Genomic DNA, 16,830 nt, shown 5'->3' with positions numbered 1-16,830 from the left:
TTATTTTACTAACCAAAATTACATACATATCTCAATTTTCACATTAAAAATGAGAATAATTTATATAATCTCAGAATCTTTTACATTTCAACTATATATAACATTAGTGACACTATTTCTTTGTGTTCTGTTAGCAGTCTACACTATTTTCATATTCATGTAACATGATATCAGTTCAAAGCCTCATCTTTACAATTTGAAAAATGCAATCCAGTAGGAAATGGCTTTAGGTAACTATGGTGACAAGATAATATCTCTAAGTTCCACATCAAGTGTGCACCTGGACAGGACCCAAGACCTCCTTGGAGACACAGCACAGCATAATGATGAGCAAGGTTGGCAGTGAGCTGCATCACTTGTGTTGCAATCTCAGGATAATTCTTTTGCTCTGTAGATGATGTTGGACAAGGAGTAAAAGCTCAATTTACCTCCACTTTATCATTTTAACTGCAGGGAAAATCAGATCATCATTTATTTGAAAATCTACTGTTATTTCATATAAAGTGTTTAGACAACTAAAATCTTAATAAATGACAGCTCTTATTAAGATTCAATGCTTTGCTGTGAGCATTGGACTAAAAAAAATGTGATCTTTGTTAACCTAGTAAGCACTGTTGACATATTCTATGACTGAAAGAATAAGTAAACCTATAACATACAGATGCTTTAGGGAATAAAATCAATGTCTTTGGAAACATCTATTTCACTGTATGTAATTTCTGTTGTACTCTAAGAAAATAGCTTCATTATATGTGTATTATAGCAAACCTGTAAAGTGGCTTACTAAATATTTTTTTATCCTTTTTCCCTAACTGATATGTTAAGTGACCTAATTGATATGTTGAGCAATACTCTCCTCTGTAAAGAATTGCAAGAATCTCACCTAATTGATATGTTAACCATTGTTGCCCTCTCCAAACTACAAAAGTTGTGCTAACGAGCTGTCCTGGGATAATTAACTTCCCCACTTTCTTCTCCAAATATTGCTGCAGATGTGCCACTCTGAGATAATGTTAGTCTGCAGGATGGGAGTAATTTGAGAAATACCAGAAACTCCCCAGATTGTCAGAGCTAAGTGCACAGCAATACAGTTTTCAGACTCGGGTCAACAAGTTTGATGGCTCTACAGGTTTCTTTATAAATCACATAACTCAGTTTATTAACTTCCAAGTCTCTCAGATGAAAATAATGGTCCTTAGACAACAATATACTCCCTTAGCTACAATTAACCTCTAAGATTAGAGGTATTATACATCAAGAGGGGAGAATGAAGAACCAGAAACTTAAAGGTTAAAAACAAGATGCTGTTTCTCAGCTAGAAACAGCACTGGGCCTCGTGACTCAGTCCTAACTCAGCCCTGCAGGAAGATAAAAAAAAAAAATCTGTGGCTGTGATGTTCTCGGGATGTGCTGTGCCAGGGAACTCAGAGATAGAGCCTGCCATTGCACTAATCAGGGTTGTAAAATATGTCAGACTCGAGTCTACAGAAACCAGGTGTCTTAAAGATAAGTTGTGCAGAACAAAGACAGTTAAATAACTCTGACCCGCTGGTCACCCCTTATGAGCTGACCAATAGCAGATAGATAAGATGCCCACCGCTCCGCACTAACTGTAATGATTGGCTTCTGTAATAAACGCTTACATTGTGGTTTTTCCCCCTTAAAAACACCAGCCTTGCCCCAACTCGGGGTTCTCCGTTTCCACCTGTTTGGAGGACCCCATGTACACGGAATAATAAAAACCCCTTTGTTCTTACATGAGAGTGGAGCCCTTGGAGTCTCCTTTGCGATACCAGTCTTAGTAAGCCACTTTACAGGTTTGCTATAATACACATATAACGAAGCTATTTTCTTAGAATACAACATTTCCCACTGATTTTAGGCAGTGAGTCAAATCATTGACTCATTGGCATCTGTTTATAACCTTGCATGTGTCTTTAAAATCATAAGCTTTTAAGAACTTTGACATAGTTTATCAACTTGTTTACAATACAAGGCCCAGTAGGAGGAAGAACAAAGGTCTTGCAGCTGTCATTAAAGCTGTTAACCAAAAGGAGAAAGAAAACCAACATTTAAATTTACTCTGTTTTATCATATAAGTAACAATTTTTAAGTCAGACAGAGGCCTCCTTGGGGTCTCTACAAAGGAGGAGAACACAAAATTATCAGTTATATTAGACAATCTTAAGCTTTAAAGTGTCCTTGGAAGAAATGACAGTTCACTTATCCGCAGGCTGATGGTCTTTTGAAGCTCGGACCTGTCTGCAGTGGGAACGTTGAATCCAGGCAGTCTTTCAGCTACTTTGACAGTCCATTGCAGCTCAAGAGATTCACGGTGAGGTCACTTGTCCAGGTGCCTAGGCTCTTTAGCTCACAGTGGGCAGCAGCGAAGTAACCAGTGAATGGAAGTCAGAGCTGGCTGAAAAGTCTGGGGGAGACTTAATAAGATCTTGAGTAGTTAAATCAGCTAATTTCTAGAAACCTTCTCACATAAAACCTCAAAAGAGGAAATATCTGCAACATAGGGGGTGCATCACGCATGCAAAAGGGGCAGAAGGAAAAGAGACTCACCCAGTTTTCGCCAGTTTTAAGGTCATTATTAATTATGGTCTTTAAAATCTGACTTATCTTTTTACCTCTCCTGAAATCTGAGGCTGGTAAGCCCAATCAAGTTTTTTAATTGATCTGTAAAGCTTAGGTTAATTTGAGTTACTAGGCTATAAAAGCCAGGCCATTGTCGGACCCCACGGATAAAAAGGGAGACCAAATCAGGGAAACTGCTATCAGAGCTGACTCAGACTAAGTAGAAAGCACTTTTACCCATCTAGTGAAAGTATCAACCATTATAACACTTATATCCTTGAAGTTCAGGCTTTTTATTTTTGTAAAATCTATTTTCCAGTGTTTTTAGGCATAGTCCCACGATAACCAGTGGTTTCTATTTGTTGCAGTACTTTTAGATTTACCAATTGGCACTGAGGGCATCTGAAACTCACAGACTGGGCTAGCTTGATATTAGCCCCTAGGAATTTCTCGGAAGTTGAGCTGCCAGATGCTGGTCTTTTTAAGTGCAAATGGGCTCTGACAAAGAAAATAGGTGGGATCAGCAGTAATGTCAAGCTTATCTCAATCCCCACTGATTTTGGGGCTTTCTGGCTGTCTTTTGGAAGGTGGCATTTGCCAAATTATTTTCCCATATAACAAATCATCTTCTATCTAATGGCTTATACAGCAGATAGTAGCCACTCTCCTTGGCATCTAGATGGCAGCCAACAAGTCCAAATTTGGGGAGCATTTTAATCTTTTGACCCCAGAAGACAATAAACACCATTTTTGAGAAAGACAACTTGAGGCCTCAGTGTGGGCAATGAGTTTAGCCCACTACGTGGACGTCTCTGGCTCTAAGATTTGTTCCCATAGAGCCTAAGATTTTGTGTAATGGCAGCTCCCATGACCCGCTTACCTTGATAGACGTAACTGCTTCCATCAGAGAAGTAGGATGGAACTCTAGATAATAGCTTATCTACTAGATAAGGTCGACGTCTTGTGAGGTGATCAATGACCTCAGTACAATTGTGGTGAGGCAATGAGGGGTGGTCCTCAGGCAGCAAAGTAGCTGAGTTTGAAGCTGCTGTTTCCAGAAATAGTGCCTGAGAATGTATGGCTCGGGAATTAGACATCCGTCAGTCTGGTGGGGCCTTGATGAGAGTCTCCAGCGAATAGGAGGAAACAATTAAGAGTTTGTGTCCAAAAGTCAATTTTTAAGCCTCTTTTATGAGGGAGCCACCGAGGAAATCATCGCAGACAGGGTGGCCATCTGGCTGCCACAGAACCAAGTCTCTTGGAAAGGTAGGCAACAGGCCTCTGCCAGGGTCCCAAACTCTGGATCAGTCCTGTGGCTCCTAGAAATTTTGCACTTGTCTTTTAGTCACAGGGACTGGAATCTGTTAGATGGCTCACAACAACCAGTGCAGTCTTTCTTTGTGTAGACTGGTACTGACAAGGTTGGGGGGACTCGCATCAGAGCAGTTACTTTCTCAGCTGGCCCCTCTGATGTGATTGCTACTCTTTGAGCAGCCTGATCTGCCAAATTGTTTCCTCAGGTGAATAGCAGCAATCTGTTGACAGCCAGACTGCTGCCAGCAAATCTAGGATCTGTGGAGCCCCCCCCCCTTTTTTTTAAATCTTAGCTCTGGCCGAGGTTAAGAGACCTCGCTCTTAATAGATGGCTCTATGTATATGTATAGTAGCAAAAGCATAGCTACTATCAGTATAGATGTTTACCCTCTTTCCCGTGGCTAGTTTTAGTACCTCAGTCAAAGCAATGAGCTCTGCCTTTTGGGCAGAGATTCCAGGCTCTAACCGTTTAACCCAGAGTACCTCCTTTTTGGTGGTCACTGCTGCCCCAGCCACTCATCTGCCTCTGCCATTCTGGATGAAGCTGCTTCCATCTGTGAAATTTCTCAGGTCGTTGTCAGGCATAAGGGTGGCTGGGTTTAAAGCTGAAGAAGTCTTGAAAACTACCAATTCTGGGTCTAGGAGCAGGGCCTAATAGTGTGAGATTTTAGCACTCACATTTTTGGGAGGGGTTTTGATAAGAGTTTCTAAACTGTGGGAGGTCACTACAGAAATCTGTCCAAAAGTGAGTTAGTTTCTTAGCCTCTTTTAAGTAGCATTGTCACAGAGGCCAGAATTTTTAGGCATGGAGGCCACCCTCTTGTTACTGGATTGAGCCCTTTGGAAAGATAGGCTATAGGCCTCTTTCAAGGGCCAATGTCCTGGGTTAGGACTCCTTTGGCAATGCCCCTGAGTTTATCTATGAACAAAATGAATGGCTTGGTAACATCAGGGAGTCCCAGGGCTGGGGCCTCTGTCAAGGCCCACTTGAGCTGCTGCAAGATCTGTTCACATTTATCAGTCCAGTTTAGTGAGTTTTTCCCTTAATGGAGCGATATGGGGGTGAGCTGTTTCAGTAAAATTTATAATCCACAGCCTGGAGTATCTGACAGCTTCCAGAAATTCACGCACCTGTTTCTTAGTTTCTGGGAATGAGATCTGCAATATAGCCTGGGCTCCTTTTTAGACAAAGTCCTCCTTTTTTTTTTTTTTTTTTTTTTCAATTTGTAGCCCAGATAAGTCACAGCCTGACAGCACGATCGGGCCTTTTTAGCTGAGACTTTATAGCCTAATTGCCCCAAAGTCCTTAACAGTTTCTCAGTTGCCTCTTGATAAGCTTACAAGCTTCTGGGGGGGGGTCGAGGCTATTAACAAGTCATTCACGAACTGGAGGAGCACTATCTCAGGGTGTTTTTTTTTTCAGAGTAAGAGGCAAAGTGAAGAAAGCATCTTTCAGGTTCAGAACAGAGTACCAGGTGTTCTCAGGATTTGGCACTGTTGGGTATAGATTCAGAACTCGTCTATTAACCTCTCTGAGATCCTGTACAGGGTGATAGTTATTTGTTCCTGGCTTCAGTGACTGGAAGCAAGGGCATGTTCCAGGGAGAGACACAAGGAATAAGAATATCATTGTCTCTTAGCCTCTGCATGTGGACTTTAATTTCTTTCCAGGCCTGTAGGCTTATCGGGCATTGCCACAAGCAGATGGGGCATGCTTGAGGTAAGAATTTCATCACAAGGGGAACCTGGTTAATTGCTAGCCTTGGAGGATTGTCTTTTGTCCAGACTTCTGGAATCTTCTGTTTCCATTTGCTCAACAGTTTTAATTCTAAGTCAGTTTGTGATGACTCAGGTGCACCAGACAAATTTCCCAGTAGACGGTAATTTTTCCTGTTTTAAAAGACCTTTTGTGCTATCTCTATCAATTGGCTGAGGGGCATTTTCTCAAAAACCCTCAAACCTTTGTAATCTTTTTTTTCTAACATGTGGGGCCAACTGAGTTGCAAAGAGAACAACTGGTGATGCTGGGGAAACCTCCTTACCTCTGGATGTCCAATCAGGGTGGGACAAAGGGAAAACATGGTTTTGGCATTCCGGATCAGAGAGCAGGGTTTTTCTGGATGGCACACCACCTTTTGTCCCAGGGTGCCACGTGGCAGGTCATCATTTTACTGAAATTACATACTTAACAAAAAGAAGCTTTTTCATAGGTAACAAAATTGTGCCATATAATCTCCCAGATGTCCACAGCACATGTAAGAACTTATATCTTAACTCTATTATCATCTATAATCTCATATTAATGGAAACACTTTGCAGCAAAGGTTTAGAATCTTATAAATAAATCTACCAAAACTGATCTAATACTGTCAAATTTTGAACACATTTACTTCTTGTCAAACTTGTTGTTTTCAGTACTATAACCAAGACAAATAAAATTTACATCATCTCGAGCTTTCTATAACTTACAATATACCTCCAAGTTTTATCTTCTTTCATATTCTGGCACAGCCAGACATTTTTACTGGAAGACAAACCACTTTCTTTGTCCCTCCTTTTTACTGTCACCAGTCAATTACCTTTTCTCTCGCTTCTCAGACAACATTAAAACTCACAACAAAACCCTTGAAGTCACCTTCTAGTAGTCTAAAACATATTTAATTATTTTATGTCTTTTTACCACATTAAAATGCTGTTTTTTTAAAAAACTATAACCTTTTAACTGGCTCAATTATAGTGTGACCTGGTTTTCACTTGGTAAAGTTGATATGATTCTTAAAAACCATAAATATACACATATATGTGCACATATGCTTACATTTTAACCAGAAAGAAAAATACTCCTTTTAAAAGGCATGCCGAGGTTGCAAGCAATCAATTGAAGACTTACATATTAAACAAGGTGCCACAACATTAAAGACACAAACAAAGGGTGCTTCTTGCATAGTTTGGTGAGCTCAAGGAAATAATTTTTCTTATCATGAACCTTGAATCTAATAAGCCATATGGATCCTGTAACAGAAATGAGCAACAAGCCCCTAAGTTAGTAACAAGTTTAAACAGGCAACCAAGGAGGAGAATGGCCAATACTGTAGGGACGGCATTTTTCCCTCAGCTGTACCATCATTAATCATGTCCTTCTTAACCTGGAGAGAAAGATTGTGAGCTCACTCTCAAACCTCGGGCCAATGGTCCAAGATAAGGGAGAGAGGAGATGAAGTTGTCTGTCCCATCTTATCCTGGAGAAAAAGAGAATAATAACAACGAACAAGGAGGACGCAGACAAACACAAAAAGCTTACATTTCAGAACACAACTCACAAGCCGGCGTAATGCACACACATACCAAAACCACCAGGTGGAAACGAACCGGTGGAGTATTCCACCGCGAACGTAGCTGTGTGATGGCTACAACTAACATCAGGAGCGACCTGCCCAACTCAGCAGGAGCGACCTGCCTACGCAAACCGGTGAGCCACCAATGAATGTTCCTCAGGGGAACCTTGGGGCGTCCCCCAAGAGAAACAAACTGCCTTTGAAATCAGAACCAAAGAAAACAAACGGTTCAGGGCAGTAAAAGAAAGGGGAGAAAATAAGCGATCGATCAAAATGAAAGTAAACAAAAACCAGCCGTACTACTTACCCCAGAGAGGTGCCATTGGGGTCTCCCTCTGCGAGGAGGTCTGATCTTGGTTTGATCTCGCTGGGGCCTCCAAATGTAAGACTGGTGTCACAAAGGAGACTCCAAGGGCCCTGCTCTCATGTAAGAACAAAGGGGTTTTTATTATTCTGTGTACATGGGGTCCTCCAAACAGGTGGAAACGGAGAACCCCGAGTTGGGGCAAGGCTGGTGTTTTTAAGGGGGAAAAACTGCAATGTAAGCATTTATTACAGAAGCCAATCATTACAGTTAGTGCGGAGTGGTGGGCATCTTATCTATCTGTTATTGGTCAGTTCATAAGGGGTGACCAGCGGATCAGAGTTAATTAACTGTCTTTGTTCTGCACAACTTATCTTTAAGACACCTGGTTTCTGTAGACTCGAGTCTGACATATTTTACAACCCTGATTAGTGTAATGGCAGGCTCTATCTCTGAGTTCCCTGGCACAGCACATCCCGAGAACATCACAGTCACAGATGTTTTTTTTTTTTTTTTTTTTTTTTTTTTTTATCTTCCTGCAGGGCTGAGTTAGGACTGAGTCACTAGGCCCAGTGCTGTTTCTAGCTGAGAAACAGCATCTTGTTTTTAACCTTTAAATTTCTGGTTCTTCAATTTCCAGCAACAATTACCTGTTAATAAATGAATTTTGACTAGAAGAAAGCAAGAAGATAATAAGGACATCACACTCATTCATGCATTTAGTATTTATTTCTTTTAAAAGTTATTTATAAATGGACTTGATTGTGGTAGAAGATGCTAAGAAAGAGTCTAAACTTTATTTAGAAACCATGTTTGGAGAAACTTCAATGTGTCCACATTAGAGTTCCTTTCCAGTCTGCTTTAGAAGACCTATACATGTTGAAGCTGTAGACAAAAAGGCACCCTTGTTGAAGAATACAAGGGAATAAAATTATCAATATGTAGTTATCATTTTTCACCTTACTTCCTATAATTTTTAGTGACTTTATATTATTAATTATCAATGCTAGATTTTACAAGAGCAAATGTATTGGGCAGCTTCATTATCTGCATGATAGGTTAAAATAGAGTACTTAAACTATACTGTATGTCACAGAGCTTAACTTGTTAAATATTTAATTTACTATGAAAGACACTACAGCAATGCTAATTTAAATCATTAAGCTCACACTTTCTACAAAAGAATTAATACAGTTTTTAAAAGTGGATGTTCTAAAAGATAATAATTTGTTTTATGTATTTAAGTCACGTAGACATGGTACTTCTCAGATGATAGGTTTCTCTGTGCGCATTGATTATCCTGTTCATTGGGATACTATTAGATTACAAGCAGAAGCCTTCTAAAACTTGCAGCACAAAATAAACATTTATTTATTATGCTATTAATACTGCTGGTATGATATAGACATTCACATTTTTTAATTCAACTAGATATAGAAATAATCATGTTATGTGTTAACTTCTGGAAAATGTCTGATAAGCTAACGTAATACACTTACTGTTGTGTAATATGTCCAACTTTTTATTTGGGAAAACTGGAAGATACACACTTATCAGGCTTTCATGTTAAAGAAAAAAATATTTGCATATGTTGACTAATTTTCTGTGCTTTGAAAACTTAATTTTCCAAAGCAGATACTTCCTATGAGAGTATAAGACCCTGAAGACTTGGGGTAGATTTCTTTGTATCATAATATTTATCTGAAATAGTCAACAAGCTTATTTTCTTTGTTCTTTCATTAACTCAAATTTTGGGTCTTGTCTTTAGTCCAGAAAATCCATGTGGTTTTTTGGATGGTTACTCTAGGTATCTTGTATGCCTTCATATCCCCATAGAACATATGGTAGTATTTTTTTTTAAATTTTATTTAAGGAAAAAAAAAAAAAAAAAAAAAAAAAAAAAGAGGGCATAACAGCGAAACAGGGCAGATCAAAACATAACTATTTAAGCAGAATAGTGTTTCACCACCAGCTAATCCTGACCCAAAAATAGTTACCATATTGACTCCCTCCCTGAAGTCCTTGAGTATAACTTCATATACTGTAGCATTAAGTATATCAAAACCATGTAAATCCATTTAAGAGAATGACAGCATTATAGAGTATTTTATTCTGTAAATCTGTATAACTTGTACCCCTTCAATGTTTTTTTTCCTTTCTTTTCTTTTCTCCTTAAATAAAAATTAAAAAAAAAAAAAAAAAAAAAAAAAAAATTTTATTTAAGGAGAAGAAAAAAGGTACAAGTTATACAGAATTTCAGAAAAAATAAACAGTAGGAAATCACTAGTTGACAGATTACATATTATCATCTTAGAAACAGTTGTTCAAGTTACACAAGATAAACATATGAAGTGGACTTTCAAACAGTGAGACTGCAAACAGTTCCGCTCAATAATCCAACAAAACTCAATAATATGGTTATCTATCTTATACACTTAAATATACATGAAGTTATATCCTTTAGAGCACTTTCTTTTCCTCTCTTATGTACAATGACAATTACACATTTTGGGTTTTATTACTCCCACAGTTCTTATTACTTTTTTTTTGAAGAGAGTAAAACCAAACATGACATTAACAGAACAGAGTCAGTCAAATCAAAAGGATGGACATAATAGATAATGTAAAAACAAAATACAAGGTGATCAACAATGGTTACCATACTGCTTCTTGTTATCTTAAAAAGAATTGCCTATATCATCAGTTATAATAAAATTGAATAAAACAATAAAGAATAAAACCCAAACATCGGAGTAGTATTTGACCAAGCAGGGGATACATAAATTATAGTAAGTGGCTACAACAAGTGGTTTCCTGCAATCTCAGCCTTTTAGAGTGTAAAAGTATTCATGTTAATGCAATGAGTGTTGTACAAATGTTATTGAATATTATCATTTGCTCAAAAAATCTTTATAAACATTCTAACACTGTGAAACTACATAAAAATGGCCAAATTAGTATAAGTTAGTTGATTAAAATTAAATATTTAGAGGCAAAAATAACAATTTAACCAGACAGAAATCTGTTCAGTGAAATTTTCTCTTTTTACTTGAGTATTGTCAAACAACAAGACTTTATTTTCACCTTTTAGATTAATACTGCTGTACCTTGCATGCAAGAGTCCCACATATAGCTATCTGAAGGAGCAAATTTAAGAGATGGTTTCTATCATGAGTTCTTTATCTGTGTATATGAAGCATATACAAATTTTCGCCAACCTCTGTGTCATTTAATTTTTCCAAAGTATTTTCTTCTGTAAGAGATATAGAGGGTACTTTAGCATATATAAAGTCTCCATTATTGAATAATAGTTTAAGTAATGGATGTTTGATCTTATTTATTGGTTCTTTCTGATTAAACATATGTTTATATATCTTGTACTACTACCAATGAGAGAGGCACAATTAGTAGACAACTATTTTCCTTTAGAAATAATACATTACATTTGAGTTAATGGGTTTAATACACTTGTATCATAGCTCTAAGTCTCCCAGATTCTGTTGGAGTCCATCAAATGGTACAGATCATTCTCAGGTTCAGCCAGGAGTGTTTGTGAGTCTATACCTTAGGATTTTTGGACATACAATATTCAATATGTAATTAAACAGGATGATAGAAGCTGAATGGAGCCAATGGCAAAGCCAATTAAGGAAGTAACCTTAGAAAACCATAAACTTTGCTTAGTTTTAAACTTTCATTCTTTTAGCAGCAGTTATGAAATTAATATGAAATTGAATTAAAGGATTCAATTATAGAAGAAAGGCCATTATGGCCCATCAGACAAAAACTCAGGCCTTGATCAAATGCCTCCACTTCAAATAGAAGTTCATAACTGTAGCTATTTATTTATCAAGAAACAGAACAGCTAAAATAGAATTTCCACTTGCAAACTCCTTCCCTTACCTAATTCCTTGGGTAAAGATCCTCAAAAAGCCAGAGGAAGATAACAGTTGCTAGTATGTAGTTGGTTAAGGAAGCTGAACTGCCTCCTCTTTCAGGCTGGATGAAATATGAATTATTTTACTTCATAATTCTTAATTTTCCAACCCTAACTTATTGAACATTGCACATTGAAATGTTTATTTTTCATGATGTATTTTCATATCACTTAGCAGTCAGCTCCTTTTTTGAAAAGACTCAAGTGTTTTTCTTCCAGGGGTTGCTCATGGGAATAAACCCGCTCAGGAGAGATTACTTCACTTGAATTTATTCCAAATATTCTAATGAATTATTTTGCCAAAAATAATCATGATTACAAGAAAGTCATTGAGTGTATCTGCACATGTGAATGGGAGAATTATTTTTCTGTTGAAATAAGCCTAGAGGTTTTAACAACTTGAATTCAGTCCAAATGGCAGTACATTTTTAGCCTTTATGTGGACTTAGAAGTTGGTGAAAGTCTCTGTTTCCTGCAATGAACTTAGAAGGATAGGCATATATTTTTAAGAAATAAGAGGCCTTAAATATATGTCTTGAATAGCTGATTGAATGGAGTTCTGTTTTTACATGTAATAAAATGTATTATTCACTTTTTAAAGAAAGTGAACAGAAGAATTTGCCCACAAAGTTCATGGCTTATTTGACAGTCACAATAGTGTTTTTGAAAATCCTGAAAGCACAATATTTTAGTGATTACTTCACCATGATCAGTGTTGAAAAGAGAGAAAAATCACAGACCAAATTTTTATTTGTGCCATCATATATTAAATTTGACCAAGAAATTTTCCACTTAATAGGTGAACTTTTACACAATTGTGCAAATATAACATCATTATTTTTCTATGAAGATGCATTTCCACTAGGTAAAAATGCTCAACTATGTATCACACATACAATTATTATCTTAGCTATCTTTATATTTTAGGTGTAGCTTGGCTTATTTTACACTTCCAAGTGAGATGTTGAGATGGTATGTCATGAAGATATGCTTTCTGACCACTGGAAACTATTTCTGGACCCCTAAGTCCGCTGTAAAGTATCACATGTTTTGTGAAGACACACAGGCACCTGAGGTACTTGCAGTCACCCTCAATAATAGAATTACTGGTTTTCAAGACAATAGACAAGATCCAAGATGAAAGTTTATAAAAACAACAGACAAAGGAAAATAGAGTTATGCTTGGGACAGAGTGAAATTCAGCTAATGTATTAAAACTGGCTGAGGATGTAAGTGAACTAGGAAAATTAAGTTGCCAAAATACAGCAATTAATCAGAACACATAAAGTATTATATATATATATATATATATATATATATATATATATATATATATCTGTGTGTGTATTTAGTGTCGAATCCTGGTTGGTGTTTATTTTCCAATTTTCCATGCTTTATTGCTTTATGTTATATGTATATCATATTGAATATATTACTCTACTTTATGAAATATTATATTTTTATGATAACAAAATAGAAGTATCATTATTTTTGATATATTTGAATTATAAATGTTAAAATTTCATAACATAATGAATATTAAAACAGTACACTGTTTATTTTGCTATATAAATTGAGATCAGCTTCCATATATTAATCTCAGTACTATCCTAAAAAGCATGCTAGTGCATATATTGAGAGAAATCTGTGATCAAGGTATTGTTTCATCTATGGCCACTTACTATTGTACAGTACAAGATAGAGTATGTTTCAAATTTTAGGATTTTTACAAAATGTTCTTAAATTTGTGTCTTTTGAAAGATTTCATGCTTTATGTTGACAACATATTCATTTTATTTGTCTATTTTGTGTTATCAAATGTTTGATAAACTCCATGGCATGCAGTGGAGTTTCATTGTTCTATTTTTTATGGTATATAAACAGTTATTCTGAACAGCTAAAAATTTGTCTCAGTGAAACTCAGAATTGGTAATGAAAGTAAAGCCACTAATGCTGCAGAAATATGTGAAAAAGAAAAGTGGACATAAACTGCTTTGTGTCCTTACATTTTTCAACAGATGTGAGGTTTTCTCTATAAAGCTTCAACAAAGATTTCTAGAGTGGGATGCACAGTACTGAGAGTGAGATTGCAGAAGGGCCAGTGCAAGTGACCTCAGTGGCAACTCAGACTCTGCACGTCTTCTTCTACTCTCACATCTATGTGCGCAGAGTACTCCTGCTTTCTCTTACTGGGAAAGTGTTTGCTCATAGGTAAATATTGCTGGTACTTACATGCAATAAAATAAGCAATTCCTAAGAAATACAATTTCACTTTAGTCTCCCTTATAGGATTCATGATTTATACCTCTTCTGTTCCCCATAGCCTAGTCAATGTCAATAATTCTTATGAAATTGAAATATTCTGATGATCTATTCTGATACAGTGCTCACAGTGAATCATTTGGAAGCAATAAACTAGGTATCAGCTATTTAACATTGTACCTGGTGCCCCAAGCAGTCTAGAAATTGCACGTATAATAGCACTCCAGGAGACACTTTATCTCATGATAAAATTGATGAAATGGAAATACAGGTATATTTATTAACTTGCTGAAGTTATGTAGATAGAAAAGGAATTAACCTAGGACTGCAGCACAAGGTCTGCATCTCCAGGTACACATTATTCACAACCGTGCTATGCTGGAGCCCTGAGGATTTGTTGGGTACTGTCTACATTTGCACTAAACGGAACTCTAGTCATTATTTGGTCACTGCAGTTGTAATATCTAATTTACCGCTGGATAACATATTTCAGGATCCAGTGATTAAATTGGAAAATTTTACTTGATCATATAAATATATAAAAAAGAGCAAAGTATTACCAGATTAAAAAATATTGGGGATATATTATTATTATGGTGGTTTCTCTGGACAGATTCTGAGATTGTGTATTTCAATCTCTTTGTTTTTTCAATATTTCTCAATGTTTTTTTCAATATTTCAATATTTCATTTTAAAAGGATGACTCATATCTAAGCTATTTCACACTGAGTATGAGCTTATCCCTTCAGGAGACTGTTTTTGTAGTCTATGTAGTGATGCCCTAATACAGTAGACAGTAACATTACAGGATCAGTTTTTATTAATGATAAAAATTATTGAAAGTAGGTTAGTGTTTATAAACATATCAGGAATTTGACACATGCAAGAATAAAATGGAAAGAATCACAGATTTTGAAAAACCTGATAATCACATTCTTACAAATTTTTTCTACAAGGATTAGTGTGCCGAATGATTTAACATTTTTTTCATGAGTTACAATTCAATCTTTTAGTACTGAATGAGAGATTACTAAAACTCAAAATTCTTTTACATTTTCATGACCAAGGCCTTATAGTGCACTCTCATGGTATGACTTAACTTTTACAGACAGATGTTCCTTTAGGTGCACAGATTGTGTTGTGACATTATTCCCTACAAATGACATCTGTTTGAAAGACTGTATCTATGTTAGTTAATGTAACAAGTGTTCATTTCTATGACCGGAGAATAGATTTCTCCAAAGCAAATGCCTCTCTCCTATTTATTCTATCTGACTTCTGTTTCGTGAAATTACATATTTGAAAGAAACTGTGAAATGTGTGAGTGATTAGAATGGTTTCATCTTTCTTCTCTACAGATACCCACTGAAAAAGAACTTCTAAATTATAGCTCCAACAAAATCATCCAGGGAGAATTACAATGACCAGGGTTATGGGGCTATTTGGAAGAGAATTTCAACAGCATTTTATGAAATGTGTCTTCACTTCTCTGGCTGATATGACAGTAGAAATATGTTCTGTAATAGACTCGATCATTGTCCTCTTCATGATTTTCTGTCAGGTCCTGCTTACCTCACTGCTCTTTTGTTGAATAAGGCTTCTAGAATCCTATGCAGCAACAGTGTCACATAGTTTGTCCTCCTGAGCCTAACACAGAATCCAATGTACAAAGCATATAATTAGTTATATTTTTACTCATCTACACTGTAATAATGGTGGGCAATGTGCTATCATGGTCACTGTCATCACCAGCCCTTCCTTCGGCTCCCCAATGTACTTTTTCCTTGCCTATCATCACTCACGGATCCTGTTTATTCCACTGTCTTCTCATCAAAGTTTCTTATAGGCCTGCTCAGTGACAGAAAGACCATCTGCTTTCCAGCCTGCATGGGTCAGCTTTTTGTAGAGCACCTATTTGATTGTGCTGAGTTCTTCCTACTGGTGGTGATGGCCCTTGACAACTATGTGGCCATCTGTAAGCCTAGGAAGTATTTGACCATCAAGAATTGGCAGGTTTGCATCCTCCTGCTGGTGGTAACCTGGATTGGAGGTTTTGTGCACTCTATGTTTCAATTTGTCTTTGTTTCTAGTCTCCCCTTCTGTGGACCCAATGCCGTCAATCATTTTCCCTGTGACATGTACACTTTACTTGAACTTTCATGAACTGGCACCTACTTTACTGGCCTCACTGTGGTCCGCAGTGGTGGGGCCATCTGCCTTGTGGTATTTATCCTGCTACTCATCTCCTATGGCTTCATCCTAAGCTCTCTTAAAACTCATAGTCAACAACAACATCCTCCTGCTGGTGGCGGCATGGGCTGAGGGTTTTGTACACTCTGTGTTTCAACTTGTCTTTGTGTCTAGTCTCCCTTCTGTGGAAACAATTTCATTGATCATTTCATCTGTGACATGTACCCATTGTTGGAGCTTGCGTGCACTGACACCTATTTTATTGGCCTCACAGTGGTCGCTCATGGTGGAGCCATTTGCTTGTAGGTCTTTATCCTTCTGCTTATATCCTATGGCTTCACCCTAAAATCTCTTAAAACTCACAGTCAAGAAGGGAGAAAAAAATTCCTTTCTACCTGCAGCTCACACATCACTGTACTCATGCTTTTTTTTGCCCCTGTATTTTTGTATATGTTAGACATGTTTCCAACTTTCAATTGATAAATTAATAATTTTTACTAGCTGGGAAACAAAATAGCTTCTATACAGCTATTATCCCTATGCTGAATCCTTTAATATATACTTTGAGAAACTCAGAGATGAAAAAGTCTACGGAAAAATTTGGTGCTGAAAGTAAACTATGGAGTGAATATCTTCGTGCTGAAATTGTTATTAATTCTAGTGTAAGAAACATGCAGTAAATCCTAAGCATGTCCATCTCACCTCACTGGATTCTTTAAAATGCATCTCTATCCTTATACAAAACTATTACAGAAGGATAATTAATTGTCCTTTATGTTGTAGTATATGTAATAGAGAGTGGAAGATGTGGCCAAAATATCAGTTTCTGTTCTCTTAGAAGTAAAGGAAAGGATAAAACCAAGCACATCATATCTTCTAAATTGCTTTATCTCAGCCTAAGTTAA

At 36.8% G+C, this 16,830-nt stretch overlaps 1 pseudogene; it reads left to right on the top strand.

Annotated features, from left to right (window-relative positions):
• LOC100735362 (olfactory receptor 4A5-like) overlaps positions 1-16,605 on the top strand; it is a 63,789-nt pseudogene extending 47,184 nt beyond the window's left edge.
• Positions 16,606-16,830: the final 225 nt, after the last annotated feature.

Source organism: Cavia porcellus, unplaced genomic scaffold, assembly GCF_034190915.1.
Source record: "Cavia porcellus strain 051 isolate PalLab524CR breed Dunkin Hartley unplaced genomic scaffold, mCavPor4.1 scaffold_17, whole genome shotgun sequence".
NCBI lineage: Eukaryota > Metazoa > Chordata > Mammalia > Rodentia > Caviidae > Cavia > Cavia porcellus.
Note: the sequence above shows the minus strand (reverse complement) of the source record. Positions and strands in the feature narration are given on the sequence as shown.